General features: G+C 47.2%; 1 pseudogene across 1 annotated transcript in view; it reads right to left on the bottom strand.

Moving 5' to 3' along the window:
- LOC144145280 (uncharacterized) overlaps positions 1 to 20,956 on the bottom strand; it is a 40,858-nt pseudogene extending 19,902 nt beyond the window's left edge. The window contains exons 1-7 of the transcript XR_013317463.1: positions 20,209 to 20,956; positions 18,942 to 19,020; positions 14,804 to 14,920; positions 9,334 to 9,504; positions 8,529 to 8,582; positions 7,388 to 7,441; positions 3,819 to 3,884 (exon numbers count right to left, since the gene is read on the bottom strand). The product of XR_013317463.1 is annotated as an uncharacterized LOC144145280 (transcript). The remainder of the gene's footprint in view (positions 1 to 3,818; positions 3,885 to 7,387; positions 7,442 to 8,528; positions 8,583 to 9,333; positions 9,505 to 14,803; positions 14,921 to 18,941; positions 19,021 to 20,208) is intronic.
- Positions 20,957 to 21,759: the final 803 nt, after the last annotated feature.

Here is a 21,759-nt window from a genome sequence, read left to right as displayed (position 1 = left end):
TATGCGGACGTTTCTGCGGTTGAGCGACGTCGTACCCGAGTGAACCAGGAGCACGAGAAGCACAAGGGAGGATAGAAGAGGGCGACCGCAGGGCGCAGCGGAGGCTGAACGACGGTGATAGCGAATAGGTTACGAGGAAGAAAGTGGAGGAAGGCACATCCTAAGAACAAAGAGTGAAGCGGAGGAGATGAGTATTGTGAAGAGCGAGGAGGAATGTGGAGTTCTGCACTGGACGGGCTCCTCTGTGGCGACCCGCTAAGATATGGCGCCTGCCTGTATGCGCCGACTGCTGGCAAACGCGCCCACGCAATACTCCACGCGCTCCCTCTCGCGATCTCGCGATCAGAGAGGTATTCTTGCCCCATTCCGCGCAGTTTTCCATGTGCCGCACAACGTATTGTCCGCGCGGCAACGCTACTCGCAGCGTTCTCTTAATCAAAATACGAAACAGGCTCAGCCAGTTCTATCTGAACAACGACCAACGCAACCAATGGAAGTGCCTTGCCGGTCGCTACTCCCAAACGACCTTTCTGGACAAAGGTTCAGCGCTGCCGACGCCAGATGCCGGAGGTTCGCACGGCCGAGGCAGTAGCTAAACGCCGCCGCCGAGAGGCCCCTCTCTTAAATCCTTTACCGCAACATGTCGCAAAATCTAAACGCCTTAACATCTGCGTTTAAGTTTCACGCTAGGGAGTATCGTAATCGCAGTTAAATTGTTTACTTAACGTTTTACGGGCCAGCGAACCTTTCACATACGGGTGGTTGATTTAGGTTGTTCGTGTTTCCGCTTCAGGCGACTGAAATGTGAAGAGGTACAACGCCGCCTTATTCAAGGAATTTCACAGAACCCTAAAAATGCGACCGCCCTCGGCTTCCTCGCGGGAAATCGCCCACTCGGTTCCTTTTTAGCAGACTCCGGTGAATCCATTGTATGAAAAGTTGAATTTAATGGGCGCTTTTTGCAAACACCCCGCCTCGTGGTAGGCTTCATTGCTTCCCAACAGTTGATAGCGCAACTTTTCCCCCCGGGAGTGTGGTCGAGGTTTTCGAATGTGCGCCGCTTTTCTCCACAACAGGCGAGCGTAACGACGCAGCAAAGCGTCCCGTATTTGCATACGCATCCACTCGCGCGGTGGTGAAGGCGACGCAGCCGCCAAAAACGCGCTCGACTGCGGCGACACCCAGCGGCGAACGCGAGAATGATGCCCGGAGTTTTCAAAGACGCGAAGTGCGTATATGCTTCGGCGTGCGACTACCAGCATGGTCGTTCACCCGGAGCCGTAAACCATCTCGGAGCTCACTCGTCAGCAAGTTCAGAATCCGCAATGACTCCCGCGAGAGCGACACTTGAAATGCACCCCGCAGCCGCCGCCGCTGCCATTTCTTCTGATCACAGCCGTCGGGAACCTCCCAGGCGTGGGCACCGATCGACTAAGCACAAGGGGTGCGCGCAGGCGTGCTTTTTCAAGGAGTGCAGAAAAATAATTCTTGCTTCAGTTCACGTTTTTACCCTTTCTTTTCTCTCTTTTTCGTGTATTTCAAGGCCCAAAGCACCCCCGAGAGTGAATTTTAAGCTTCTTTCCGGGCGCGTAAACATAAACATGCGCGTCGACGGATCCCGGGGGAATATTTTATTGCGTTCCGTGGCGCTAAACACTTAAACTCGTAGCAGGCGGTTTTTCACCACCTGCGTTATTTTTGGCACCTTTATTTTTATGGGTTTTTAGTACGTGAACGTAAATGTAGAAAGGTCGTAAGATTTCTTTCTTAGGAACAAGCATCGTACGGCAGACGACATTTATTTCGTTGGCCTAAGAAAAGGAACGTAAAGTTCAACAGCGCGATATGATAATGTCATCAGCGATACGTCTCACGTACGGGACTCAATGTTCCTTGACAGCGAACACCAAAAGCTAAATGCCAGACGAATGTGTAGGATCATTGACTCTAGAGCAGCATTCTAAAAAAGGAAGTTGGCGCTGTGGTGTGCCCTTCTGCTCGTGCGCGTGTGCGCGTGCGTGCGCAGTGAGAGAGAGTGTTCTAAGCCACCCCACCCGCAGCACGCAGTAACAATCCTCGCTGGTTCATGTATATATTCCTCAAAATTTTGTGGCAGCGTATACTCATTCTGGCGTGGAACTTAAACTGGACGCTTCAACAACACTTGAGATCAACGCTTAACCTGCCTGTCGACCAACCAGTAAACCAACTAACCGCAGGGCTGAAAATCACCAAGTGACTGTGCACATATCCTTAAGTACAACCTAATATGGTAATTTGGTCATTAACTAGTAAACACAAAAAGGTGTAATGTTTTCTATACAAACATTGCATGGGTTAAAGATTTTCTGTCATCAAGGGTTCAATTCACATCTGCTAATAACGTTAATTCTTCTTTCGGTCAAGTACACTCTGGTGTTCCTCAAGGCAGTGTCCTGGGCCCTTTACTTTTTCTAATTTTTATCAATGACTTACCTAATTGCGTTTCTTCAAGGATCAGGCTGTTTGCTGATGACTGTGTTATTTACCGTACAATAACCTGCTCTACTGACCAACTGGCCCTCCAAACTGACCTTGACTCTATATCTACTTGGTGTTCCACTTGGTTAATGTCGTTGAATAATTCTAAAACTAAACTTATGTCATTTACAAACCACGCATCGCGCATTCAAACTTCCTATTCCTTAAATAACACAACTGTTGAGCTAGCAGACACCTACAAGTACCTGGGACTTAACCTGCACTGTGACCTGACATGGAATCATCATATCGACATCATTCTTGCATCCGCCAACCGCTCATTGGGTTTTTTAAAGCACAGACTAAAACATGCTCCATCTAACCTCCGCAAACTTGCATACACAACTCTCATCAGACCTAAAATTGAGTACGCATCTGCCATTTGGGACCCTGACAAAGCATACTTAGTTGACAAAATTGAATCCCTTCAAAATCGTGCCGTTCGTTTCATCTTTTCAGATTATTCACGTCATACCAGCGTCACGGCTCTAAAACATCGCGCATCTTTACCTATCCTATCAGATCGACGTAAACTGTCACGTTTATCATTGTTTCATAAACTGTACCATCACTCTTCTCTTCATCCTGATTTCTTTTCATCGACACCGACCATCTTTCCCCGACGGGACCATGCCTTAAAAGTGACACGTGTGAAATGCCACACTTCCAAATATTCACAATCCTTCATACCTCGCACAATTGTGGATTGGAATGCCCTACCATCTCACATTGTAAATTTTACAGATCCGACCAAATTCCAAGAACTTTTACACACTTACTTCGTATGTTAACTTTACTAAAAAGTGCTTTTATAGGTTCTAGAGTTCCTTCAAGATTTTTTGTTTGTTTTCCTTCTTTCTTGCTTTCTTTTTTTTCTTTTTTTCCTCACACCCACTTGTATTTATTTGTTTGCCTATTAACGTGCTGCTAGTATTCTTTTTTTTTCTCGTTCTCAATGTATCCTGCCCCCTATGTAATACCCTCCTAGTGAGGGCCTTTAGGGGTATTTTTGAATTAAAAAAATGAATAATAATAGAGGGGAGGTTTCGTTTACGTGGTATATCCGAATCGCCTGTCACAATTATCGGCGGACAACTTTCGAAGCCATTTCACGAACCTAGCCTGGAAAGACTGTCGGCGAGAACAACAGAGCCAAGCATGCGTGTCCGCCTTTGTATGCGTCTACCATTGAGCTTTCTTAGCGATCTTTTGCTTTCATAGATATCGAGTTGTTTCCGAAATTTACCCGTCGCTGAAAACAAAATTTTGGAAAACGCAGTCAGTCAAGTTAAACTTACTCAGTAAAGATTCGGTCTTGTGCAGGCGGGAGCTGTTCACCGTCCAAGCAGTGATGCCAGGCACGCCTGTAGAAGCACATCCATGCCGGGCCATTAATGAACTTCTGTGGGCAACCATATAATCTTTAACCACTGCGCTTCACCAAAAGCAGAGTTTCCAACGTTAAGCATATCGCGCTTCTAGTGCACCCACCGTCCATTATCCCCGTCCGAGTACGGGACCAAGGGGCCATGCAGGTATAATACAAGTTCGTTTCAGTAAAAAGGCTGTATTGTCCCGATAACAACAACGCCAATTTTATCTCCAACGTCAAAAAATTAATCGAGGTATTAAAGAAGGCATATTCAACAGTGGCGACCCCCTAATCACTTTCACAGAATCTCATTTTCGCGATTGGCAGACGCTGACCTTAGAAACCGCCAATAAACGTGACTCGGAGATTCTAGTGCGGCCTCTATTTCCATTTGATCGCATCACTTGAATGTTAACGCGCAGTTAACACAATGGGCCTCCTCGATTTACCAGTCTTGGACGGTCCGCGGGCAGTCCGAGGACTGCGCACGGGCCGGAAGCCCCATAGGAATACAAGGGAAAAACGAGCGCCGGATCGCGTCTTGGGCAGTCCACGGACGATCCGGGACCGATAATCGAGGAGGCCCAATGATAAGATGTTTCAGCGCCCGTCCATAACACGTAACTCCTGCCTGCCTGCATATTACGTCACTATTGCGCAAAATTTGAAAGTTTTTTCAACATTTCTTGTGTTTTTCTGTTTAAAAACGTCTTTCGCTGCTGGACGGGAGTTGGTGGGCAACCAAAGTTTAGTTCTTTCAAATAGAACAAAGTTTTGTTTTGTCTTTATGGCCCCTTCAAAAGGTTCAACGACCCCGTAGCCCTCTCGGCGTTTGTTCGGCGGCGAAATACGGTTTAATTGCCGAGAAATTACCAATTCAAATGCATATCCTCCCTCTCGCTATTTCATGCCGTTTCGCACGACGCAAACGGAGGACGCAAGTATACTAGAGAGGAAGCTGCGGCTGGGAATCCATATTGGTTGGGGCGGTTATTTCCTTATGGGAAGACCACAGCTACTGTCTTGGCATGTCTATCGTGTTCCGCATTGCTATGTCTACGGGGTAGCCGCTCCGGCTGAAATGGCCAAAACTGGCTTCGCTTCTCTCGCTTCGCTTAGAAACTCAACATTTGTTCCATCATTTCATGCCAGGACAGCTATTCTTCACTGTAAGCAATTGCGAGGACTGGCGCCGCCGGGCGACCATCAGTCCATGTTTACACAACTACAAACCCACAATGTAAACACGTTAGTTTGTGGTAAGCAGAGTGCGCTGAGTTCCCGGTTCTTTTTTGGAGTGGCAGTACACACGTTAACAGCCGCCGCATAGCTTGACTGAGCGGGTAATTAATCGCCGCGAAAGTTGTAGCAGATTGCCTGTTACGAAAACATGAACGTAAACACCGCGAAGGCGATGTTTCCCGAGGTACGCGCATAGAACGTTTCTAAGCTTTTTAAACATTTTGTTATTTGAAATGTTCGTAAAATAAGAGTATTTAATGAGTTTCTCCCCAAAGTTTTACGTGATTGTTAATTAACAGCTTGGTCTGCAGATTATAGACGTGGTTCCTTTTATATGTACTATCGTGACAAATTTAAATACGAACAACGCAGCGTGTGGCTTCCAATGCATGTCGCGCATTCTGGCAAAGGGCGCCGCATACGCAGGCCAAACAAGTTACGAGAGTTAGTGACCAACCTTGATATGGAAAGAACATCGTATTTCCATCGTCTGTTGGGTGCTCAGCACGGAAAAAAATAAAGGAATGTAGCTGCGTGCGCCGTTTCCATTCATCCCATCAACAAAGAATTAGAAAACGCTTGCGTAAGCGGGTGCGGAACGTGGTGCGAAGACAAACCAAAACGCTCACACGCCGGATGGCGGTGTCTCTATATCAACGTTGGACACAAACTCTCGTAACGTGATACGCAGCCCGCCGCCAGGATGCGCAGCATGTACTGAAAGCCACGCGTTCCGTTCTTCGTATTTCAATTTATCACGATAGTACATCGACTCAATCTGGAACTTTTTTTTTCTTTGTGAGTGAACAGCATTTATGTATTTGTTAGTGGGCACAAATTCCTGCATATGTACAGAGGTCAAAACTGGTAACAACAACGCGCCAACGCGTGGCTTTCGATACGTGCAGCGCAGCCTGTTGATAGCCACCAGCGTGGCCAGCGAGATTAGGTGACGGCGCTGCGGCGGTTTGGCATGCGAAAGCTATTGCCGATGCTTCCTCGTTTTGGGGGGAGAGATTCGGCACCAAAAGGCCCTCACCCCGACCACCGCCAACGCCTACATTAAACATTATCTGACACTGATCAGCAGCGCAGTCTCGTTTTCGCCTTTGGTATGTTTCCTACATTGCCCTTTTCTTTATATTGAAACCATACCAAAGGCTATGACAAGGCTGCACTGGTTATCAGCGTAAGATATGTTTAATATAGGCTTTGGCGGCGGTCGTGGTGAGGGCCTTTCGGCGTCGAACTTTGCCCACCAAAACACGGTGGGCATCGGCAGTAGCTTTCGCATGCCAAGCCGCCGCAGCGCCGTCAGCTAATCTCGCTGGTCACGCCGGTGGCTATCAGCAGGCTGCGCTGCACGTATCGAAAGCCAGGCGTTGGCGCGTTGTTGTTAACAGTTTTGACCTCTGTACAGGCCATCTTAAGACTTGCCATCCTAAAATCTGGAACGATGCCTGCAATATTAAAAACATAACGTAAAAACGGGTGTCGTCGTCATGTACATATTTCTGCGCTACGCGTTGCGAAAGGACGAGTCGTAACTGATTAACCGGCATTTATGGAGGTTGCCGACGTTTTTTTAAAGTAGGGTTGGTGCATGCAAAGAAAATTCCTATAGGAAGTTATTCCAGAAAGGCACAGACTTGAGCTAGTAAAGAATTGAAACAGGCTGGTTCACAGCCACGGCGGTAACGTTTGTTTTAGCTTTGATTTCGGCAAACGTTTTGTCTCGTACGGATCCGAGCAACATATTTACGTTGCCGAACGATAGAGCTATTGTTTTTTTTACTGCCTGCGTTTACCTTTGACAACAAGCAAGAAGTCTCTGAGCCCGAGAAGCCGCTAAGCGACTGCTCAGATTGTAGCCTTTACTGATCACTATGACGGCGAATTGTCCTGTATTTTCTCTACGCTATTCCGGGTGGCAGCACCTCACTGGCTCTGTGGACATAAAGTGGTCACAGAGTTTCATTTTGCATTACAGAATGATACAAGACGTCAGGTAAGTATACATAGCGCCGTTTGTAGTTGACCAAAAGTCCAAAGATCTAAGAAGCTGCCATATTAAAAAAAAAAAGAAAAAGTTGTTCAACTTGTATTACACTTTCAGAGATCAGCTGCATTCAATGATCGGCTGTTCAAACTGCGGGCCTCATCGTTTGGTTGATGCCCTTATGGTTGATGGTTGAAGCACACATGTTCTGCGTTTGTTTTTCCTCTCAGGTAAACAAAACCTTTCTGGTGTACCTGGTGTTCCCGGTTGGCCAGGCAGGCCCCTCTTCCCTCGTGATCCCGGAAGGCCTGAAACACGCACGTAGTGGTTAGTGGACCAACAGTTCGAGAAATCGATCAATAGGATGACCGACCTACCGGTGATCGATCGATCGATCGATCCATCAATCAATCAATCAATCAATCAATCAATCAATCAATCAATCAATCAATCAATCAATCAATCAATCAATCAATCAATCAATCAATCAATCAATCAATCAATCAATCAATCAATCAATCAATCAATCAATCAATCAATAAAATAGATAAATTTATCAATGCTAACGCTATGTGAAGGGAAGTATAGTAGAGTTCATTAGGGCGAAAGTTTCCAGGGTTCGATTTTTCGTAAAAGACAACTTCTTTACGGCCAGTTGGCTCAGTCCTTACATTCTGTTCGTTAGCGATGCATCACTCATCACAGCTCCATTGCCTTTGCGCGTATCACATGCTTAGACTCCCACGCAGTGCAGACATTAACTTTGATAGTTGAAATCGTGTCGTAATTCTTAGTCATTACATGGTGCTTTAAAGCCGCTTCAAATTGCCGCCACCATTACTTCATCGAATTGGTACCACTGCGATGTAGTAAAATAACATTCGTATTTGACTGAGTGCGATTTCAAAAACTGTGTTTTTTTAGAGCAGAAAACCTGCTGTTTAGAGAATAAATTATATTTATGAGATGCGCAAAACTTCCTGGCATTTGCTTTTCGCATAAATCCTTCGGTTAGTCCTCCAGCTTCATTATCAGTGCAGACGAGCATGTTAACGAAATGATGCGCTGTCAACCCTCAGTTTGCCATCATTTGCGAATTCTTTACAAGTTGGCTTGCGTCCTATATATAGCGGAGATCGGTTTCTCGCGACTTGTTGAGTAGAAGGGGCTGCGTTTCGCCCTCAAGCTCTCATTTTTAATAGAACATCGATTGGCAGAAACTGTACGAAGCAAACTAGACGCTCGAAATCATTCTCCTACTTGAACGGGTTTAGAACCAGAAGAAGGAAAAAAGTCCGTCCCGAATACGACGCTCTATACAGTTCGTAGCGAACCGGTCCCCAAGGTACTTGTCTCGACACTTCAACCCCCCTAAAAATGTTCGAACTTCCTTACCTGCCGCTCCCTTGGCACCGGGTGGTCCTTGGGGTCCGGGAAGGCCATCCTTTCCTTTTAAGCGCATGCAAACGGGACGATAAGGTTCCTTACTCCGCATGGCTTCTATGTTTGTGGTCTTTTGATACGTCAAGAAAATAAACTACGCAGCAGTCGTACTTGCGCCACTGAAGCACTATTTTCTCTGATGCTTTTTTCTTCTATAAGCTTTACAGGATACTAAAACAAGTAATAAACATTCTCTATTGGCACTTGCAGCACTGAAGCACCATTTTCGCTGGAGCTCTTTCATCTGTCAGCGTTAAAGGATACTAAAGCGAGCTTTAAATCTTGTGCATTAACGTTACCTGAATAAAATGTCGACCACAGCATATCGTCTGCGCTTTGTTTGCTTTCGGCGGATTAACGAACATTCTTTAGGCTACGGAAAGGTGCCTGGAAGCGCCGCTTCCCTCGAAAACCCTCTTTCCATATTTGTTGACGTCTCTATGAGCAAGTACGCGCCAATCCGCCGGTTGTAATTCCAAGAACTCCGAGCATGTATCACACTATATTTACGTGCACAACAAATCAATGTTTACCGGAAAACTGGGTAAAAATCAGTGTTTGAAGACAGATCATATCAAACTATGTTGTAAACCAGTGCCAGAGAAGAGAAATGTCGATTTCACGCCAACGCAATTAACGACAGTGCCAACTTCGAGTTCGATAGTATGAGCTATTCGCGGGAAGTTGGCTATAACAAAGAAGATCGATGCTTCACGCTTGCGGACATTTACGGGCTACGGTGGCCGGCATATCTTACCATCGATTCCGTCCGTGCCGTTTCGGCCGGGAATGCCGTCCTCTCCGTCTCGGCCATCAACACCGGGACGTCCATCCGGGCCCTGCGGCCCCGGGATGCCGTCCAGGCCTGGCTGTCCAGGAAGGCCGTCGCGGCCGTCCAGGCCGGCAGGCCCTGTCTCGCCCAGGGAGCCTGCACCAGGGAAAGAGGGAAGACAGGCAGGAAGGTTAACCTGGCTAGTGCTTAGTTTGCTATCTTGCACGTGCGAAAGGGAAAATAGGCAAGAAGAAAAAGGAAAGAATGAAGAAAAGTTGGAGTATACAGGTGTGCCCAGCGCTGAAACACTAAACGTTCAAGTTTAGTGATTTCCCCTGAAGGCTTTCAGTCTAGATTCTAGAGTTCAAGTCCGTCGCCTTAGAAAGCGTAAGAGTTCCTTAATCGCCTTCTGAGCGGATGTCAGAGGAGGCCAGTGGCACAGAATCTCCTCCTCCGGAAATGGCCGCCGGTAGTCTAGGTTCCTCAGTGCTGATGACAGCTTCTTCCTTGCAGGCGAGTAGCGTGGGCCCTCGCATAAAACGTGGCGTATCATCTCCGGCGTGCCGCACGTTTCGCACTCCTCACTTGCTGCCATTCCTATTAGGTATGAGTAAGCAATTGTGAATGCCACGCGCAGCCAGAGACGGCAAAGAAGAGTTGCTAAAAAATTAATCGGCGCTAAAACAGGGACGAAGAAGAAACACGTAACACACAACACGGTGCCGAACTTCCAACTAGAATTTATTTAAAAGATGCTGCTTATATACCCAAAACTAAAATACTAAAAGCATTGTGACGACAAAATGCATCACATTTCTAAAAGCGCTACTTCTCTATCTGTCAGTGATATGGACGGGGTACTAACGCAGTTAGCCCCTGCCTGTCTGATAAAAAGAGCTTCCATAATTTCGCGCTCAAGCTTACCTCTTGCTTTCCGCAAAAACTTTGTCCTATCTAGCAAAGGGCTACACTTGCAACTTTTGCAGTGCTCAGATAGGTTGCCACCAGCTTTATTTGCAACTGTGCAGTTGTGCTCATTTGCCCTCTCATTGAAGCACCTTCCAGTCTGCCCTATGTACACTTTTTTGCAACTCAGGGGAATTTCATAAACTACACCCTTGCTGCAGTCTGTGTAGCGAACAGCGTGGTTTTTAGCACAGGGTTCGGATTTTTTCTTCGAAGTATTGCTCATCATAGGGCAAACTTTGGCAGCTTTTCCGGGGCACTGAAAACGATATTTACCCGGTATCTTTGCGCCATTTTCTTTACATTGTGCGACACTCTGTGTAAATATGGTAGAGTTGCGTCAGACCGTGGAAGGCTTAGTGGAAGGGGAGGTTGCAGGTGTGGGTCAAGGGCACCAATACGTGCACATGTGAAAAAGGTTCGCACAATTGCCGATATTCTCAGCTTCAACTGCATAACACGCCTCATTAGATAATGACGTCAGTACTATGGCCGAACTAACTTAGTGTGTATCGGCGTTTCCCGTTTGGTTTAGTGCTGTGCTGAATACTGCTTCAAGAGAGCAGCCTACTCGTCAAGGTCTGTAACGTTGGCTCTAGCGGAATTTAGGTTATGTGGCAAAGTTTCGTAGCTGTGTCAGAAGTGCTGACCTGAGAACGTCCATGGGTTTAGCGTTGACCATCGTTATACGCAAGTATCGTGAATAGCTTCTGATGGAATATGGTGCACGAAGAGGAAGCTTTAATGTCATACCTCATCCTGAATATCTCGCGTATTCTCACTTTATTTAACGCAACAGAAACGTAAAAAAGGCAAATTTCTCACTGAAATGGACATGGCGCACTTTCACAAGGATGTCACTAGCGGTAGAAAAGCTTCGTTGTCGGTTGGAATAAGACAGGAAAGGTCCTACAGACGTAATCTGGCTTGCCAGAGGGTTGGTATCGGAACGTGCAGTGCGTGGAGTCTGGCGAGCAGTGATCCGTGGTGGCCCAAAAATAGGCGGCACAGAAAGGGAGACGTTTTCCACAGTTTTCGGGCTAAAGGGTATGATCCTCTTACATCCATCGTAAAAGTGGAGAACGGAAGCCTTTCTGAGACTTCGAGCAGTCGGACCAGGGATTTATACACCCCCCCTAACACCCCCCCAACACCCCCCCCCCCCCCCCCAGAAGGACTTCGACACCCCCCCAAAAAGATTCCACAACCACAAGCACCCTGCCTAGGGATTTATACAACACCCCCCAAAGATCCCACCGACACCCCCCCAAAATCAAAATTCTGCATTAACCCCTAATTCCAACCCCAGTATTGCACACAGGTAAGTCCACATTAGGCATGTGGGTATCGATACTTTCTCAGTATGACTAAAGTCTGAAGTTCAGCCAGCTGGCTAAACTTTAACAGTATTAAAAAACAAAGAGAAGAGCGGTCCTCGTTTTCTCCCTGAAGGAAAATTTTCCCGCTCACTCATAGCTTTCGTTGCACACCACAGAACGGCAGTACATTTTTTTTCCGGTACGTAAAGCAGTTTAGAGATCTTCAGAATACCGGCACCACGCCGCCCCAAAGCCTGAACTTTCGAGTGCGCTCTTCTTTTTTCTAAGTACAATATCTCAAATTGTGCGTATCGCAATTCAATGCTGTGCCGTTATGTGCGCATGGCTGCACTGTTATAGGAGGGCGGAGCTACATCTTATCATATACGCTGTGTGCGGTCCTGAATCCGCGTTATGACCAAAAAAATCTCGAGAGTTCCCGACTTCCGGCTCTAAAAGCGGCCGTTCTTTTTCTTGTTGCACACAACCAAATATTTAGGCAAAGAAACGAAGCAAAACCGGCATTGGGAGCCTCGGAAAAACAATCCTACCGGTCTCCGTTCGCTCGGATAGCGGCTGCGGCGCCATCATAGCTGCGAGTTTCTTCCGCGCTTTGATCTGGAAATGTGATTTCAGGAAGAATTTAGTTCCGAGGGCGTGCAGCGCAAGGCCGTATATGGAACGCTCGTACTACCTGGAAATCCATAGCCCACCGATCCACCACTTTCGCTACCGTATAGGCATCCTCTTCAATATCGAACCGAGCAAGCTCCCGCGTTGCGGCGAATATAAGCAGCCATTACCAGATCCTTGTTTATAAAGCTAGAGCTTCTGTAGGCTAGGGCAATTTTGTAGCTGCTGACGGGCAGCATTGTCCCCTCTATTCCTCCTGTTCGCACCCCTGTGATTCTTCGCTGCTTTTACCTAAGCTTAAATTTTTCCTCCGACCGAACCGGAGCAGTTGGGACGCCTGTGAAAGGTATTTTAAAGGAAATCGAATTACTTCCATTCGGCCAGCCAGCCAGCCAGCCAGCCAGCCAGCCAGCGAGATAGCCAAAAGTTTTCACGTAGACCACATTAGCTAACGGCAACGAAATTGATGTGACCATCTGGCCAAACTCTTTTCAAAAATCGTTTCTCCCATGACTACAGATGCGACGCGTTGCTTGTGGTGCTCACCACGCACCGGTATTGGTTTTTCTAGTTCGTATTAAGATGTTGCAGGTGTCTCACTAAGGGCCCCGCTCATCAGAGCGCCACGACCACGGCGGCGCCGATAAGAGCAAGCCACTGACAAGATTGTTGGATCAAGAAAAATCTTCTTTTCCCCTCCCCTCAGGGGAAGGCCAGTGTGTGTGTGTTGCTCCAACGGAACCTCGAGAGACAGCTACAGTGACCGCTACAGTGAAGCTTGAACATTACTTAGTTGTACTACACCTACTTAGTGGCGTCTTTCCCAATCCTACTTTCCATTCCCTACCCACAGGGCTTTATAGCCTCCTCCCTTAAATAAAGTCATTCATTCATTCATTCTTCTACTTCTTTCTTGACGTCGATCATAATGACATAAAATTTCAGGAGAGAAACTATGATTCTGAGCCCGTTGTGCTTAGAAGACAGCCAATACGGCACATGCGGTGAAAAGAAAAGGACTCGCCGAGGAAATCATTGGGCGGCAAGCCCATGCCCCCAGCGGCTTTCGGTGCCTGCCGTCCGATGGTGTTTGTCCCGCGTGCTCGGGGCCCGCATCATCGTCCCAGCCGCTCTTTTCAAATGGGCCGCGCGGTGCAGCAGCCGCGGCGCGTCACGTAGCGGGAATCGGGGAGCGCGTATAAAAAGCAGCGTTCCTCTACCGCCAGCGCCGCGTCGAAGGCCATTTTGGGCTGCCGATAAGGCAGTTCCCATTCGGCCAGCGTGGCTTCTCGGCCGCTGTGGCCGCCACCCCTGCGCTCGGTCCGCGTCAGAAACACGGAAAGGCACTTGATGCTGGCCTAGGCATCCTCGGCCCAAACTCGGTATATGTCCGCCATCGACGAACCGGGATGGCGGCGGCCCGGTAGCCCGGCTGTAGTGTTTCGTCGGCTGCCCACTTATCGCGCGCTGCTTCTTTTCGGCCCTGTTCTGAAGAATTCTTCGTTTAAAGTGCTCTGTGTGGCTCTGATGGGGAGTTTAAAATTTATGCGGAGGTGGGCGGCGAGACGAAGTCGTTGCAGTTTTGAAAGGCTACAATGTTAGTCTGGCTGAGCTGGCAAAGCCTTTTCTAGGGTACGGAAAGGAATGGTGGTCTTCCTTTCGTCCGTAGAGGTGATAAGCGGGCCGTGTAGAGGACGATGGCGCTGACCCTCAGTTCTTCTAGGGGCCAACATTGACGAGATAAAGGTTGGTTGCTAGGTATTACGTTATTGTGTTGAGGTATGCCTAATTGGCTGTTTTAGAGTTTTTTTCTAGCTGCATCCTGGCTATCAACTACGTAGTTCATCATTTTACGATTTATGGATTACGGAAAGAGGAAATGGGGAGTAATGAGAGGCGAGAGAATGGGATATTTTAGGGGAGTAGGAGGGAGGGAAGAGGGGGATGGAACACGAAAGGAAGAGAAGGAAAGGAGAGAGGTGGGCGGAGGAGGAGGAGGAAGAAAGAAGTTTGATTTGATTTGATTTCTTGGGGAAAACCAAGGGGAGACTGAGACTAAAGGCGGACGTGGCCTGACAGAGGCCACCGATTAACAGTGTACGCAATAAAAGTGAAGTTCTCAAATTTAAACCAATTGAAAGTTAGACAAAGTTCGCGCAAGAAGAAAGAACAGATGGGATGAGTCCACGTAAAGAGAGACGGGCAGGTGCTTGGAGTGCCAGAGAGGGTTTGGAGAAGAGTTGGATTGGAGGAGAAGGGAGTGAGAGGAGGCAAATGCAGGAAGAGGGGAGATGAGCAGATGGGAGCGTCCTTGGACGGAGAGGGAAATGGAAGAGCAAGAGTGGTTGTATAGCTAGGGGAAGAGAGCGAGGCGCTATGTGGCGAGGATGCGATCAATGCAATCGGCTTTCGGGGTCACTTGCCGGATGAAAGCAGATACGCCAGATACGCGGCCAATGTTCAGCGCTGTCGCTTTATCATAGCTGCATGAAGTTGGCGAAATGAAGTGACAAACATTCGAGGAGGTGTGAGCTCACCTTTGTCTCCCTTGAAGCCAGGAGGTCCGACGGGGCCGACAGGACCCGGGTTTCCAGGCACGCCCGGCAGTCCGCGTAGGCCCGTGTCGCCCTTCTCTCCAGGGTAGCCGGGAATGCCTGGGTGGATGGCGGCCACAAAAAAGAAAGGCGCGCAGAGTTCCGTGACGCGTTAAAGGGACTCTGCAACACTTTCGATAAGCGCTTTCTCTCTTTCCTTCCCGTCTGGAACCACTGCGAAAGTTATAGTTATCGCCAAGCACGGACCGGCACTGCGTGATTTGCTCGTCGCACCAGATACGCCTTCCATTTCTGCTTTGTTTTTGTGGCTTTTTTTAAGTTGCTATCTTAAAGCGTTCATTGCTGCAACTGAAGGAAAACCGGCCAACAGCCTCTACATGGCCTTAGTGACGTAAATCGAGATGTCGAAGAACGCCAAAACCGGGAAAGAGAGAAAAATTTTGGGGGTGAGTTTACAAGCTATCTGATGGGCATTGAGCAGTAATTTTTGGCTGAGGTACTTTGCGACCCCCTAATCTAAGTACTGGGTGTGTTGGGTGACCACGTTCTGCAAGCATTTAATATTTTTAAAAAAGTTGAAAAAAGTGTTGCAGGGTCCCTTTAACGGTCAGTTACGTGCCCCAAGAAGGCCTCTTATGCGGACATTGGTGTCGGATAGGCGTTGCTAAGGAAGTGAGGTTACAAAGCCAGCTGCCTCTTCAGGTGTTTATGAGCGTGACAGGTTGAGGTCATGCCTATTTCTACAGTTCTGCGGGCTTTTTCTTCACATTTGAAAACCGATTAGTCATGAGCTAACACCTTGGCCCACGAGGCTCATTTACTAACCATTAAAAATCTATTTTTGAAGCTCCATGGCTGCGCCTGCACAATCGCGGTAATTAATTTCGTCCGCCATTTTCTACCAAAAAGAAATGCTCGTTGTTTGAAGCCATTTAAAAACCCTGTAACTGATTTGTGGATTTATAGTTTGATTATTAACCGTTAAGAGGTTCTTCCTTGGAACTAGCAAAGAAGATGTTATTCTACTAAGGTGAGCCATTTTCTTAATGCTGAAGTGGACTATAAAAACATCGCACTATCAAACACTGGACAGAATGTAGCCATTTTTATTCGCTATGCACAATTCTGTAAGCCCATTTCGCGAACTTTTTTTTTATGTCAAGGCTAGGCTCGTTGTACTGCTGAGCATGAGGTCGCAGGTTCGATTCCCGGCCGCGGTGGGCGCTTTTCTGATGGAGGCGAAAAGCAAAAACGCCCGTGTGTACGAGATTTCGGCGCACGTTAAAGATCCGCAGGTGGTCAAAATTAATTTGGAGCCCTCCACTACGGCGCGCCTCATCGTCTGCGTCGCGTCGGCGCGTTAAACCCATAAATCAATCAATCAATCAATCAATCAATCAATCAATCAATCAATCAATCAATCAATCAATCAATCAATCAATCAATCAATCAATCAATCAATCAAGGCTAGGCTCAAAAAGAAGCACTGAAAGGAGATAGTTGCAAACGCATTCAAATTACTAATCACTTTTTCATATTAAAGTTTGAAATGGCTACACTGAATTGTTCTCTTTTTTTTCTTTTGTTCTGTGAAAAAAAAAGTGCTTTGAAAATTTCGGTTTCCCTTAAAACATATTTATTGTGTATTTGAACACTTCACATCACACACTTTGACAACACACTCCGACTCCCAATTCCGGACGGTGAAGTTCAACAGTTTGCGAACAGGTTTTCGAGAATTAACTACGCGTAAACAAATCAATTGTCAGAGTTCAACACGATAGATCAAACAATTTAAAGTGCGATGACTGAAATACAGCAAAACAACATTGCCAACTAGTGGGCCGTCATTGCGGTGGCTCACGAGGCGTTGGCCATGAATGGCCCCTGGCATTATCGATTTTTTTTTATTTTTAGTTTTGAAAGTCGACTAAGCGCCTATAGGCACCCCCTAAATAGTAAAACAGGGGATTACTTGAATTCAATTAGCCACAAATTTGCCAAATTGTCGGCGCAAAAAATAGTGCAGGAACTCTTCGCCCATCTTGACAGCACATCTGTGTCTGTGTCTTCAATCTCATTGAATTTTCTTTGATGCTCGGGCGCTTGTAGATCGCAGTGGCCGCTGGTAAGCCATATGCCTAAGATAGGTACCGCGCGGATGGCCATTCAGCCGATGTGAACACAAATTCTGCATTTCTGTTTTCTGCATCCTTTCTCAATAGAAAAATATTCAGGTTTAAATTCCTCGCTAACGTTGAGGATCTACTATCTGCATACATTCGGTAGCCGCCGGTCTTTCTTACCGCCATGAACATTTTATGTCAAGATTCTTTTTTTTTTCGCATGTACATTAACGCCGGAATTTATATCGAACAGCCTATGACGGTGGATATACGTAGCCAGGGCAAATATGTTGACGCTGCTTCCGCTAGTAAGTCAATATTGCTTCGTCCTTTCCTATACGCTAAACAGACTCGTTCAGGCTTTATTGCGTGAACACGCCATCTCAATTTGAGAAATCCATGCTACAACTAAACAGATTACCTAGAAGATGCACGTTATACTATACGCACAGTTTCGCGATACTGATGACGTAAAAACACCCTGCTACATTTTACTTTCATTCAATTTAAGTATCTGTGAACAGTTACCTACAGAGGGAGAGAAAGGCATAAAGGGGCAATGAAGACAAAATGCAAGTTTGTTTCATTCAAAAGATTGCCTCGTTAGAATCATGCATGCTGGCACTAATTTTAACGTAAACTTCGCTCAAATGAGCTGTATAATTAGGAAAAAAAAGGGAATGGCCATGCAACCCACTCGCTCATTTCCCGAAACAGAACCTATGATGTCCTACCAGCCAGCTCTGGGATTGGCGGAGGCTGGAAAACGCAAACGCAAATAAGGCAAAACATGCCGAACAAGATATTTGTGCCTGCCTGCATTTTGGGTGCATTCTTTTTATATCAGTAATAATGGTGGGACAAACAGTGGAAGTTACGAAAGCGCACGTAAACATAGAAGTACCGATGCGTACTGCTGTTGGTACTGCGCGCCCTATGCTTCGTTTAGATACACCCCACTGCGGGGCTTCGGTGTTGTCTCAGACGACACTGGCCGATTGAGACAAGCGGCGGTGTCTTACGTGACTACATTTGTCGAGCGAGCACCATGTTTCACGAAACGATTATTTTCTCCATGAACAAAAACAAGCCAGATTTAAAAAAAAAAACAACTGGGGGAGCTTGCACTTATGCGCAAGACTTGAATCGCGAAGCTGTTGTAGGTGAGCATTGACAGATACATAGGTATTTTCACTAGCATGCTCTGCCTTTCGGTTCACGGCCACTTCCACGGCCATGAGAGCTATCCGCAGCCGGGGGGCCATGCAGAGAACTGCGAAGACGTTGCGCGCGAGGTCACGACGATGCGAGCTAGCGCGATGGGCTCTCCTTATAAGGAGAGCCCATAGATACTGAGATACTGAGCGCATGCGCACGCCGCTCTCGAGTGTTGCGGCGGCCGCTATCACGTGTCCTTTCGTTGTAGAGTGGGTAATGCGACAGCTGCGTGACGCCTACATGATAACGTTCCTTGCGTGGAGTTTTCGGCGCGCACGAATCCCGAACTTATACGGCCAGTAACAACAGATCCGCTGTTAATACGGCCACAAACAAACCAAAGGCAGAAAACGGCTTGCCGTGGTGTGGTGGCTCCATGTAGGTTGACTAACGGTAAGCAAGTCTCCGCTCCACACCAAGTTTATTTAGCTCAAAGACCTGTTGTTATGATGTCATTGCAAACGTCGTTCAAACACACGTTTTGACGCGAGAATCAAAATTTTAGCTTAAATTGATTAAGTTCGCAGTGAATAGAACATCGTTTTCTTTTGGACAAGCGCTGGGGGCAGCATAGAACACGAAATCTTTCGAATAAAACAAACTTGTATTTTGTCTTCATGGCTCCTTTAAGAAATCCTAGATGTCCGGTGATATTATAGGTGCATGTTGATTGAACCCGTATTTTATTACAAAGCAAGCGGGTACTACTGAAATCAGATATGCCGAAAATCAAACGTCATAACAACAACGTAACAACGTTCACAAATGTCCCTCACCAGGTTTTCCCGGCTGCCCAGGGTCACCAGGTCCGCAGTACTCCTTGGAAGTAAAGCAGAATTCCTCCAGCACCGGCACCTACGAAGCCGTTTGGGGCACCGGAGTTCCTAAGGGTTCCAAACTGTAGATAAACTCACTCCGATACTGTGTAGCCGTGAGGCCGTGAGTGAATTGCTTTTTCACCTCTGAGGACGCGTGGTAAAGATGTTCTTTTTTTTCATTTTGAAAGTATTCTGGAGGTCATAAACAAATTATAACGATGCAAATAGATCATTTTCCCTATGTCTACAGGCACCTGCACACGTGAACCTGTCACAAGTGAAATCTCACCAAAACTTTTTCGTTTCGTTTTCCCCTTGCACATTTGCTCCCATTAGGTCCTTGTTAGTGAATGTATGCCATCTTCTTTTAGATATTTTCTATTCTTTAGAGACTACTCACTAGACTTATCTATGTGTCATTTGTTTTTTCTTGTATGTATTCCATCTATTTGTTTTAGTTTGGACTGGGTAAATACTTCACTTTAAACCCTACACTGTGTTCTTCTTTTCTTTTTTTTTCTTTTTTTTTCAGAGAGCAAAGGGCTAGCCAGCGTTGCCAGAGGCCTCGAAAACTAAATTCTTGAACACTTAATATCAAAAATAGTGTCCTGTGTTACTGCTTGCATCGCTCAAGCTGCGTTCGAAACCTAAGGCGCACGTGACATGCCTTGTCTCCCCTTGCATAGCTCAATTCACCCGCTGCCCTGAGTTACATCGGATGCTTTCCTGCATGCTGCCGCCGAAGGGCCTCTTCCGTCCATACACCCGACTCTATTCTTCATCCCATCGTTAACCTGCCATTTGTGGCCGATTGTGTGCCTCATCATCTGACATGCGCCAGACAGGTTCGATTTCTAGGGCATTGCACGACGCTTCATATGGACTGGATCTATAACCACGAGGTCCTTCATTGATCCAATTATTCCTTCGATCGGTGTGGTGTTCCCTACTTAGCCTCGCATGCCCGCCTATACGTAAACAGCAACAATTAAAGCGCATTTTTCTCTACAGTGATTGGCGTGCCCGCATTGAGCGCGATTATGCAGCGTCTGGAGAAACGGGGAGTAAGCGGAAATCAATGAGGAGGTAACGATGTCCGCTAGACAGCTCATCATTCAGCGCAGCGCCAACATGCGTTAACGGGCACAACAAACGGAATGATAATCGTCACTTCCAGTTCACCAATTCTCGTCTTCGATTGTTTCTGAGCAGAAACACAACTCACCGGTATCCTGGCGTACGAGCTGACGAGCATGGTATTTCCGTTCGGTCCGTTCATGTCGTTGCGTGGGAAGAACTCCACGTTGGGCACGGTTGCCGCCTTGGGCGACATCTTGGCGTAAACGGACTCCTCGGCATCTCGGCTGGGCTTCCTTGCTCCAGTGGGGCTTCGCTTGGTCCGTTCTGGTGATTCGACAAACCACCGGCGTTGCTCTGCCGCGTCTCCTGCCGCTGCGCCACCCCTCGTGGCTAACACGTGGCCACTCAAAGATTCCGGCGGAACACAACAGCGGCTGCACTCTTGAATGGTACACTGCGGTTCTTTCCTTAGCAGCAGATACAGGTTCGTCGCTGTCATCGCGTATAGAACTGTCAAAAGAACGTGGACGACTGCGAACGACCTGAATGGCGAAAAGTCTTCCGCGAGCTTCATGGTAAAGAGAGACAGTCGTGCCGGATAGGTATACTAAGCAAAGTGTAACGGCGTCACCAAAAACAAGAACAGGCTGGTGGAATGAACTTACTATTGCTGTCTACATTAGTCGCGTGTTGACAGTGTCTTGAATAAGCTAGCAGTACGATTTGAGCTCGTTTCATGGCACCAAAGCTATTCCGACCGTTGGCGTGTCGCAACTAGGGGACATGCCGCGGCCAGCGTGCTGCTCTTCGGTAACGGGATATCCGTCGTGCCCTCTCGTCGGAGTCAGCGCCTGCTTCAAAGCGGCTCCTGTCGCACAGAGGAGATGGCGTTGAAACGGCCCGAATCAGGGCCCCTCTGGCGGTGCGCTGATTGCGGTCGCTGGCAAATGTCAACACTTGAAACGTGATGCTCCCCGAGGGAAGCACGTATGATGAAAGAGTCTGCGCGGCTGCTACTGAATGAGCCTAGAATGGTTCCAGCCCTGTGGCTATTCGTGTGGCTCGCCTTTCTTTATGGCTTTTTTTGTAATTTTTACTGATCACGTCGTCGTCATCATCCCCCTCTCTTCTTTGCAAAGGGACGCACGTCTTGATATAGGCGGAAGAGTGACAGATTTGAGATGCGTATGTTTGGCTCTCTTCGTCATGTCATTTGGGAAGGAGCAGGCCGCCATTATGTGGAACCTAATTAAATAATCTTTCAACACGATAAGGATACAGGTTTTCAAATTGGCCTCATTCTTACAAGCGGCGCGGTAGCGCGTTACGTTGCACCTAAATTACTCTTAAATTATTTATTTAATCACGTTTGCCTTCCTACAAATAGGTGCGCATTCTTGTCAGGCACGATAATGGGCTTGACCGCAGATTTGGTATCTGGGCTAGGGCAAGTTCTTTATACCAGTAACATTTAGTTTGCACTGATGTAACGTTCACAATACTAGTTTCCTAACAAAGCTCATTTAGCAATCCCTAACAAGCCCTAATACGAACAATGTCGGCCGCATTAAATGTCCCGGATTTCCGCCGCTGGAGAGGCGGACGCCCCCTGGTACCTTTTATTGTTGTTATTTGAACATTGGGGCAAAAATGGTGATTTTGAAGAGAAAGAACAAAAAACATTTGCGTACATGGT

Source organism: Haemaphysalis longicornis, unplaced genomic scaffold, assembly GCF_048455015.1.
Source record: "Haemaphysalis longicornis isolate Haplotype H1 unplaced genomic scaffold, Haemaphysalis longicornis Haplotype H1 scaffold_7, whole genome shotgun sequence".
Lineage (NCBI taxonomy): Eukaryota > Metazoa > Arthropoda > Arachnida > Ixodida > Ixodidae > Haemaphysalis > Haemaphysalis longicornis.
Note: the sequence above shows the minus strand (reverse complement) of the source record. Positions and strands in the feature narration are given on the sequence as shown.